This window comes from Fringilla coelebs (genome assembly GCF_963513975.1).
Source record: "Fringilla coelebs genome assembly, chromosome: 6".
NCBI lineage: Eukaryota > Metazoa > Chordata > Aves > Passeriformes > Fringillidae > Fringilla > Fringilla coelebs.
Window position 1 is genome coordinate 60393025 of NC_140034.1, and position 10729 is coordinate 60403753.

Here is a 10729-nt window from a genome sequence, read left to right on the forward strand (position 1 = left end):
CAATCCATCTTAAATTATGGTTCTCAACTACCAGCAAAATACAGCTTATAAACAATTTACTGGCTGTCCATCAAATTACACAGGCAATAAAATCACAAAAGCAAGACAGAACTTGGTGAAGAAAGCAACAATGTGCAAATTATTCACCCAGCTCCAGATGACACAAACAATCCATTACCTTCCTTTGAACTGGGTATATTTTATACTGGTGTAAAACATTTATAGAAAACCTCACCATTAATGAAATAAACTTCTGCATGTTCAAAGTAGTGGAGCTATGAAATGCAATCTGTAGCACATAAGTTTAGGTAACTCCTTGGGAGTGAACAAATTTTTTTTTTTTGCAATAAGAATGCAAAGTACAGATGTAGCTGCCAATGAAATTGGTAAGAATATTCACTCTGTCTTTTGGGGAAAAAAATGCATCTTGAATCTGGTCTCCCTTGCACTCAGATTATCCAAGTGAGAACATGATTAGTCCCACCCATTCTGCCTTTTAAAAATTATTTCTTTTGCTAGAACTAAATGCTGATAGCAGCATGCTGGGTGAGTTAGGGGTTTTTACAGTGTAGGTGACAAGTTAAAAATGTGTAGCGAGCATATGTATCCAGAAGGGAGGAGAAGACCTCTAATTCTATCCCAGGGAAGTCAAGATATACTTTATCTGGTGTTCTGCAAAGGAAACTGCATTCCCAGTGAAAGAATCTCCAGTTTCATGAATAGATCTCTCAATAATGTAAAGAAAAAAATAGGAGGCTATTTGTTTAAATTTCTAAAAACAAGCTTGGAGATCTTATTAATTTTTATTAATTAGTTTTTATTAATTTTTTGGTCGAACATCTTTGCTTGTATCCACTACTCCTTAAGTCTTTGATCATCTCTTCAGAATGATGAACAATTCTACTTAGACAAAATTATAGCTGGAGAAGGAAAAAAGCTGAAAAGAGCTTTTCAGCGCCCTAAGTATGGTGCTTTATCTGCCAGCATGTTGGCCCTGATGGCAAAAGAAAAAAAGAGCTTGCAGGTGGTATTGACACTTTTCCCCTCTAGGTTGCTAATATTTCATACAGAGATTAAAAGATGAGGAGAGTTAAAAAAATCTCTGGGGTCAAAGAAAACTGACTGGGTTAGGAAAGTAAAAATGTGGGGACACTAAAGGCAGTGTGGGGAAATTTTGTCTTATAATTTCAAGGGGTTTTTTTCTCATGGGAAAAGTAACACTTCGCTTTAATAAAAGAAAATAATTGGTTACAAGCACAACCCATTTGCTGTTTGATGTAACAACATTATCTGCTCTCTGGGCTTGTGTTTTTTTGTTATGTTCAAGGCATAAAATAATTATTGTAGAAGGCCATTTCATCTCAGTGGACTACAAAAGTCCCCTTGCTAATTGTCACATCAAATGACCAGGGTCCCCAGTGGAAACCTTCAAATGGCTGTGAAAAAAATCAGGCTGTCACTAAACGCTGGGCACACTTGGGGGGGCTTGGGTGGTTTTTTTTTTTAGGGTTTTTTTGTGCGTGATTTCCCATTGCAGATTAGGTTACTTGGGTGTGGGTTTATCACACAGGAAAGGCCCAGCACAGATTAGTTCTGCACCATTGCAGGGCTGTTATGCCAGCTCCATCCTTGACCAAAGCAGTGGCCAGCACCTTTATTGTATCTGGGGACATGGAAGAACACTGCCCTGTCCAGGCAACAAAAGAGGCAGCAGAAGGCCCACTGTGTCTCTAAAGTGTTACTTCTCCACTTTTTGTCATGCACCAGTGACATGAGTGCCAGGTCCCAGACTTTAACCCCACACAGAGACAGAAAAAAGCTGTCAGTCTCGGCTTGTTCAAAGACAAACCCTTTGTGCAGATCAGACTGAAGTGGCATGGTCCATATACTCACTAAAGCATGCCAAGGAGTCAGAAAGTCATAATCTGCCTTTGTACTTCTGGCCATTCCCATTTTCCCCCGTAGCTGGTGCCCAATTACCAGCTCTGTAATTTTTTTCCATTGTTAGGGAGCCATAAGGGTTTAGCTACCACTTATCCAATCGGGGTCGTGACCTGATGTATTTAGGCTTTGCAAATATAAGTAACAGTTCCCTTATCAGTGTCACCAGGACTCTTTAACACTTAGCAGGCAGAAAGATAAATATACTTGGCAGATACAATTTGATCCATTGCTAAGCCTTCCATTTTACCACTGACCCATGGCACTCTGCTATTCAAGGGGATGTTAACTGGTATCACCCTATAACCCTCAGCCTGGCTCCCAAATCTCCTGACTTGGGCTTACAGGAAGGACTTACAGGTGACAGCTTGTCAATCTGATCTAGAGTACTGGGAAACCTGGGATGTGTCTGACCTGGCTCCCACTAGTGCTGCTTTTAGCAGAATTCCTCATGGCTCACACCAGAAGAAGAATTAGGCTCTGTCCCTGTCCAGTTTGCTTGCAGGAAAAAGTCAAAGCCAAACCTGATTTATGCATTACTATTATTTGAAGCATTGCTTTTTACTTGTTTACTTTCTTTGGTTAACTGGCTAATTTAAATGTTGCTTTATATAATTTTACAACGCAGGTTTGTCCTGAAAAGTTCTGATTACTTTCCTTGCCTCTTTCAGATCCTTTCTAAGACCTCTGCCAGTCACAAGGTCTACCATCCAAGGGTCTGGCTTCAGAAGCTGGAGAGTGCAGATTGTCCCATTCATCTCCCCCTCCAGCAGACCCTGAATTAAGTTTTCTGGGCAGGGTTATGTGTAACAGGCACTTATTTAAGAAGGGTTAAAGATGCAGCATCAGATCTAGAGCAGCATCTCTTTCAAGTAGAATTGGGCAAGAATTCAGGTGTGAACCAGAAGTGCAAAGATCCTATAATAAACAGGCTGGAGCTTTCTGCTATCTCAAAAATGCATCTTGATTGACTCCAGGTCTAAAACTTCAAGGCATTTTGTTGTTGCCTCTTCAACAGCACTAACTCCAACTATGAATAAATTCAATAAAGTGCCTTTGTCAGTAAGATTTGATTAGACATAGAACAACACCACAAGCAGTCCTTGCACTAACCATGGAGATTTTACACCTTAGTTGCCCCTTTAAAAACTGCAAAGTTTTCACAAGCTGTTTTTATTTATTTCCACCATGTGGGAAATTTTTATGACCACTACAAATATCTCCTATCAAAGCATCCTCCTTCATTAGTTGTGATCTTCTTTAATTCTTAGAAGTGTTTCAACTCTAGTTAACTGAGACAAGAGAGAAGATAACTTCTTTTAGAACAACCTAGTACTTACAGTGGAATCTTATCCAATCTAGAAGAGTGATTAAGATTCATTATTATTAAAGTGGCTTGGTCAGAAATATTGCCTGGGTAGCAGCACCAGTTCCTTCAGTCATAGAATCACAGAATGGTTTGGGTTGGAAGGGACCTTAAGGATGATTTAATTCCAATCCCCTGCCATGGGCAGGAGCACCTTCCACCAGCCCAGGCTGCTCATGTTTGCAATTGGATCATGATTGAGTCATCATTTCAGACATGATTAAAACACAGAGCCTGACTTCCCACTCGAATACGTATCTGTACACATAAACAAAATTTCCTTTAATCTTCTTAGAGTTCATGTCTTTTGGAAGTGCTTTTTGGAAGCCTTCTTTTTAAGTGGCAGCTCTATGGGACTTTAAACAATGATATATTTTAGGCTATGAGCCTTATCTGATCTGAGATGCCCAGGAGAACAGGAGATTCTTTTTTTGTTGTTGTTTTTTAATGATGTGTTAGGGCATGGGGTTTCCAGGGCATTTAGCAAAGGGGTGTCAGGGTGAAACAGCTGCACATGTTAAACCAGCAGTGAAACCCAACTCCTTTTCATCTCCTGGGTTATACAGCTCTTTGTGAAATTATTCCACGAGGCAATGTGTGAATAACTGCTAACTAATGTGTTAGCTCCATGTTAAGGCGGTGCAAACGGGGCTGGCTGCGCGGTGCTGAAGAAGAACTAGAGAAAACACCTTGCTGTAAACTGATCCAGGTTAAACGGCCTGATTCTGGGCTAATTATTTTATAGTTCCTTGACATCCAGCAAATGTGAGAACTGCAGACCTTGTAGCCATGAGGTGCCATGAGACAGCTGTAAACAGAAGGTCTTTGATGAGACAAATGGCTTGTAGGGGCAGTTCCATGCAGGCATCCCAACACAAAGGCTCCCTCGCAGGGCTGCTGCCAAAATAAAAAATAAATCAAGCCATAACAGCTATTCCAAGCCTGCCTGAAAAGCTCACATGAAGGAATCTGAGGCACTCACCTTACCTTTCCCTCACCAGTTCTTTGTCTCTGCTCTACTCTATTTACACTTTACAAGATGTTGCCAGAAAGTGTGAAAACTCTTGGTTTACATCAGCATAAAAGTTAAGCACTCCTGGACACAGACATTGCAATCAAACCTCACTTTTTCATTAAAAAAAAATATTAAAAACCTTCAAATGTCTTGCAGAAGCAAGAACACAGCTTGTTTATACACACCCTTCATTCTTCTTCAGAAGCAGACAGGGTGTCCCAATTGGCAGCATACTAACAAGGTGGACTGATAGTAGCAGTTGATTTTAATGAGGTTTAAAATCAAGAGAAAGATTCTTGACTACATACAGAATTTTTCTGAAAGACTCTGACCTTTTTTTGTGCTCATTTTTCATTGTTTTCCCATTCAAAAAGACTGTTCCTTCAATAACGCCTCCTTCTCCTTTTGCTTACCAGAAAGATTCCCTGTGTCTCATCACATCTATTTCAATTTGCACTGCCTTGTGTGTATTACTCATGCATTACTCAGATCTATCAAGCTGCATTTAGATGAGATATTGAAATGAATAAAACAAACACACAATATTTTACCAAAATACATCTCTAAATACAAGTAAGAAAAATACATAGTTTTACCAAGATAGGGTGTTGACAGATTCCTAGATAAAGAAGTACTTTATGTTTTAAACTTTAATTGATTGGGTTTTGATCACTGCAGAGCAGAATTTGAGATTTATTATGTACCATCTCTCGCAGTCCCACTTGATTCAGGGCTGGGAGGGGAAGACAAACTTCCCTGCCTTCCCAGACCCTGAGGAGCTTCTGAAGAAAGAATCAAGTGGTCATTGTACCAGATTAATCAAATACAGCTAGATGAAAAAGTTCAATAATGCAACAAACTCTGTTTAAAGAAGCTCACCCAGCAACCAGGTCAAGGTTTTGGCTTTTGTTTAAAAGGTCAGCAGCATTAATTCACTGTTGCCAGAGAAGCTGACAAAATATCACATTGCTGGTCACTGATTAGAGGGCCTGACTGTGGAGATTCAAACCCATTTGTATTATTATTTTTATCAAAGTCCAGGACAAGCCCAAGAATTTTATATCCTTCCCCCTGCCAAGCTAGAACTGCTTGAGATTATTTTGTGATGTGGTTTAGAACTTCCTAAGGGTAAAGGTGTAGGAAATTCACCCACTGCCAGCACTTTAAAAACCTGTGAGCATTAAGTGGTTCACTGTTAAGAGATTTCAAAATGTCAACCAGACACTTTTTCTCTGGGACCACTGAGGTCTCTGTGGGCTCTTCTTGCTTTTTGGGGCACGCAGAGAGGTCAGGACTGAGTTCCCACATCTCTGTTCATGTCCACATCCGTGTGGTCACTCATGTCTAGAACTTGGAGAAGAAGGGGTGCTAAAAATACATTAAATTGCCTATGATGATCGTTCAAGTACAGAAGTGGGGGAAAAAATTACACATTTTGCCACAATGGTTAGACCAGGATTGAATATCCACACAAAATGGGATTTGTTGAGGAATAAGCATGCATTTCTTATACAATTCCCTGTGCCAAAACCCACTAGCAAATACAAAAAAAAATTCCAGATATTTCTCTTTTTTTCTCCTTTTGTTTTCCTCAGTTTTTCCTTGCTGAAAAATGTTGAAGTGTGAGAAAGAAGTGAAAAGTACTTACATTAAAGTGCAAAGTTTTGGGAAAAGCCCAACACATTTTTAAAGGATTGACAGCACTGCCTTCTAAACAAACCCCCAAAATGGTGAAAGGAAGCCGGGAAGGATGGAAGGAAATTTACTTTCCTCTGCTCCCAATTTCAGTTTCCTCATTTGCTTTGTAGCAAATTCACTTGGACTGAACAGTATTTCAAAATTGAAGCTATCAGCTTTGTAAAAGGATTTGTCCAACCCATTTAGCCCAAAATATTTGTATTTAGCTTGGTGAATGATGCTTTCCAACTAATGAAATAAAACCAGCTGTGCAAGAAATGTGTGTGCTGATTCTACTCCCAGCTCTGCTCATGGATAAATATTTCAGAGGTTCCTGTGTTTGAGTACTTCATTTAAATTAAGTTTCTGAGAACCTTGGTGGGTAACAGTATCAACACAGAGGGTCAATTATTTAGAATAATCTTTACTTCCCAGTATTAAAATGCTCATTATTGTAATAGGTCAACCACACATTTCTCTCTTATAAAGAAATCACCCACTCACTGCTTCCTTTTAAAAACATTAGCAATAAACAGATATCTGGAAATCATAAATATTACTTTCTAGTCCTATCCTTGTTGGCCAAAAAAAACCAAAAACAAACCTAAAAAAATGTATTAAGCAGAAAAGTGCAAAAATTAGTATTTGACCCTTAGTAACCTTCTTGCAAAATGAATATTCATTCCCACAGGTCACGAGTCAGTAGAAAACATTTCAGACTATTGAGGAACGGGAATTCAGTGTTGCTCTTGATCCCTTCAGTGGGGCACAGGTCTTACAGAATCTGGGCTGTCAGTCTATTGGTAAGAATTTGGCAGAGGAGCCCAGCCATCAGTCATGAAGGGTTTCTGCAGTTTAGATATACATAGCTGAGGTGAAGCTTTAGGGCTGTTTATAAAGAATCCGTGAAATCTTCTTTTAATCTGTTACTGACAGATGGAAATACCACAGCCTGTTTTCAGGCCAAATTCAATGCATGTAGCCTGAGCCTCTTTGGAATATAAAGTGCCAGTTAACTGGCAAACATAGAGGAGAAGAGCACTTTTCCATGGTCCTGATGTGGGAGGGAAGCTGGTTGAGGACCTGGGTGCCTGGAACACGGGGTCACTGAGCTGGGTCTCCCTGTGTAACTCAACAATATAAGCAGTTTCTGTGCCTCAGCTTCTGAATTACTTCTAAAATTAACCATCTTTACCTTTTGTCCACTTTAGCACCTTATTTTCATGGGAAGTTCCTCAGAGCAAGAGGCTGTACTCTGCACATATGTGGTGGGCTGACTGGCCACTGTCCGACTGCTCACCCAGCCCACTCCCCTGCTCAGGGACATGGGGAGAGGGGAAAAAATGGGATGGAGTAGCTCGTGGGTTGAGATAGGGGCAGAGAAATCACTCAGCCTTTCCCAGACTCAGCTCCACTCTGGCTCCTCTGCCTCTACATCCTCACATGTGTCCCCACTGCACTGTGGGGAATCCCTGCGAATCCCTGCTCCAGCCAGGGCCTGGAGCACCTCTTTCCCCTTATTCCCTGATCTGGGTGCTCCAGGACTGCTCCTTGGCTTTTACCCCTTCTCCTCTGCCTGTCCAGCATTTTTGCCCTTTCCTGAACACCTTTCCCGGAGGTGCCACCAGCCCGGACGAGGGGCTCAGCTGTGCCTGGGGCTGGGACCGCAGTGCCTGGGTGGCTGGAGCAGCTGTGTCCTGCTCTGGGCAGCCCCAGTCTCTCTTCAGAGAGCTCCCCAGCAGACAGAGACACCCAAAATGTCACCCTGTTCTTCTAAGTTCTTCTAAGCCTTCTGATGTTTACATTCTTGTAACGAGCTTTCTCACATGCTTTCCTCTAAATTATGATTGTTTTGCATTCTTTTATGGAGGAGGAGAAATTTGATGGGCTGTTGGTTTGTCCAGTGTCATTGGAGAGGTGGTACTGTCACCCTCCAATCCACTGCCGCTTTTGAAAAATCTATAAATGTTGGAGTCAGAAATTAAACATCCTTCTTTTTACCCTGGAGATTCCAGTGTCGTGTCGTTTTATTTCGTGTCCTATAGAGACACCAACACAATGGGATTTGGCAATAAATGGGAAAGGGCACCCCACAGTAGCTGTTACCACCTGGGACAGGCAGCAAGCAGGGAGCCCTGACCCCCAAGAGCAGCTCTGTGAAGGGCTGGGCTGGCATCTGGAGCCTAAGGAAGGAATTTTACAGTGAGACAATTGATTTTCACCAGTTCTTTGCTATGCCCTGTCGCTCCTAAGGCAGCTTTGAGGGAGCAGCTGGTGGGAGTAAGGAGTGAGGTCTGGGCTTGTTCTAGGTTCAGAGGTGCCCACGCTGGAGATCACAGCAAATAAAGAGTCACACAGGCTCCCATGTCCAGGGAATTCCTCTTGGGGTGGCCGTCAGTCCCAGGGCCAGGATGTGCCATGGTCCTGGGCAGACTTATTCGTGGGAACAACTAGAATAATAATTCTAGGTTTAGAATTTAGAATTTAAGTTTTATTCTGGAGAATAGTAGTACAAGGGTGAGGCCTGGGCAGGGAGCCTTCCTGTGGCTCTGGGATGCCATTTTGTAAACCCCAATTGTATCTTTTGTTACATCAGAATGTTGCATCCTGCTGAAGGACTGGCCCCAAATAAAAAACCCCACAGAGTGTTATCTCTTTGGCAAAAGCAGGGAACTTCATACTCCACTAATACACATGAATATTCTGTCACTATTGGTGGTACCCTGCTTGTTCTTCTGAAAGGCAGGAGATTTTATTCTGATAAAAAAATTGACTCAAAATACTGCTTGGTAGATAACCTTCATGTTTGCATTTTGACCTTTCCTGAACCTTTTTCCAAGTCCTTGTCTCCAAACACATGATGAGGAAGCTCACTTTGCAAAAGCCAGGAGAGCTGCCTTTCTATCTGACCGGTGCCAGAACAGAAACCTCAGTTTATGAAAAATAACATTACAGCTGTCATGCTGCTCTACTCTTACACCCAAACAATAGAAAATCAATTACAGTGGCACCCCCTGCCTGGCAGGGAGAGGCTGTGTGAAAAGACAGAGCACGTGCTTCTTCAAAACCCATTTCTGAAGCCTGGTACCTTAGCTAAGTAAATAAGGCATCCTTTCACAGATATTATGTCTTTATCTCCTCACTTTCAGCTCACAGGTCATTCTGCATTTTATCACTGAGACACCTGCTAAATGCTGGACTAAAAGCACGTATTCCTGGTGTCTGGGCCACAAGGAAGTCCACAGATGGTGACACTTGCCAACAACCTCTGCAAATCAACGCTGCACAGAGCCAAAAATTGTCTGCTCCATTCCTTTCCCCATCGCCCTCTCCATTCTTAATTTTCACATCTTGAGAGAAATATAGTATTTGGTATTAGGGCTCACTTCTGTAAAGGATTTTAGCAGTCCCCATTTTTAGAGATGGAGTCTCCCAGGTCAGGGAAGGCCTTATTTTCTGAATGCCTAAGGCATAGTTAAAGGCTGAAAATAGCATGGGATAGCTCCAAGAATGTTATATAACTTACTGAGTGTCTACTAAAAAATAGAGAGACTTTGTCATTTAAAAAAAAAAAAAAAGAAAGAAAAGAGGAGCCTGTGAGCAGTGAGATTCCCACCATCTGGATGGAGTCTTTTTTCTTCCCAGATGAATTAGTTGTCAGGGGAGGAATTATTTTAGGCATCAAGTAACCCCTGATTGTGAGTGACAGGCTAACACAGGAGCAGATGCAGGGTTAGTGCAGCTTGTCCATTATGTGGAAAGGAGAGCCCTGCATGTCCCACTTACTCTGCACAGGGTCCTGGGTTATTAAAGGAGCAACTGGAGGTGGGTCAGGCCTGGGAGATGTCTCACACTTCTCACACAAAGCCAACTTTTTCACTCAAACAGCCATCACTGTGAGAAACTTCCTCAAAACCTGAATTCTGCAGAAATCCAGTCCCCATGTAACACCCTTATTTGAGAGTATGCTGACAACATCTTGGTGAATCCAGATAAATAGAGCCAACAAGGAACATTCTGAATACATCATAAGATAAAATCAGTTGTCACCAGCTCCTATTTCAGCTAATGGAATTGTCTTTTTTTTTTTTTTAACATAAATACGGATATCAGTAAATCCCCTTGTCTTTGCAGACAGTGCAAGTCTGTTATGAGAACATTTACCTACTCAACAATGTCATATTTATAAGTTTATGCAATAAAACCTTATCCTGATGTCCAATCTAAAAAAAGCTTTATTGTAGTAGAAGTGTGTTAAATGCTGTCTAAAACTTGTGTGCCTGATTTCATTAGGAATTTAAAACTCAAACCCTTCAAATCTTGACAGAGCCTCCCAAATTTAGCGGAATATCTGGATTAGTCTCACATCTAACACATTTTTCTTATTTAGTGGACCCCAAAGTAAGCCTGAGCTGGCTTGAGAATGAAAATTCAAAAGTGAAGTGGTGGACTGTGAAACATTTTACAGTCTGAAAGGAATAGAATATCTGAAATAAATATACACTGAAAGCCAAGAAACAGCTGGTTTTTCAAATCTAGCATAAAGACAGCAGATGGTCAAAATAAACAGGTACACAAAATATTCACGTTTTTGAGATCAATCGTTTTCTCTTTAGAGAGCATTGTGGAAGTCAAGAGGACTGTGGACAGCGTCAGATGGGAGGGAAGAAATAAAAAACAGTGACATCTTGTGGTAAGGAAAACGCCTTGGAAAGATAAATTTCTGCACA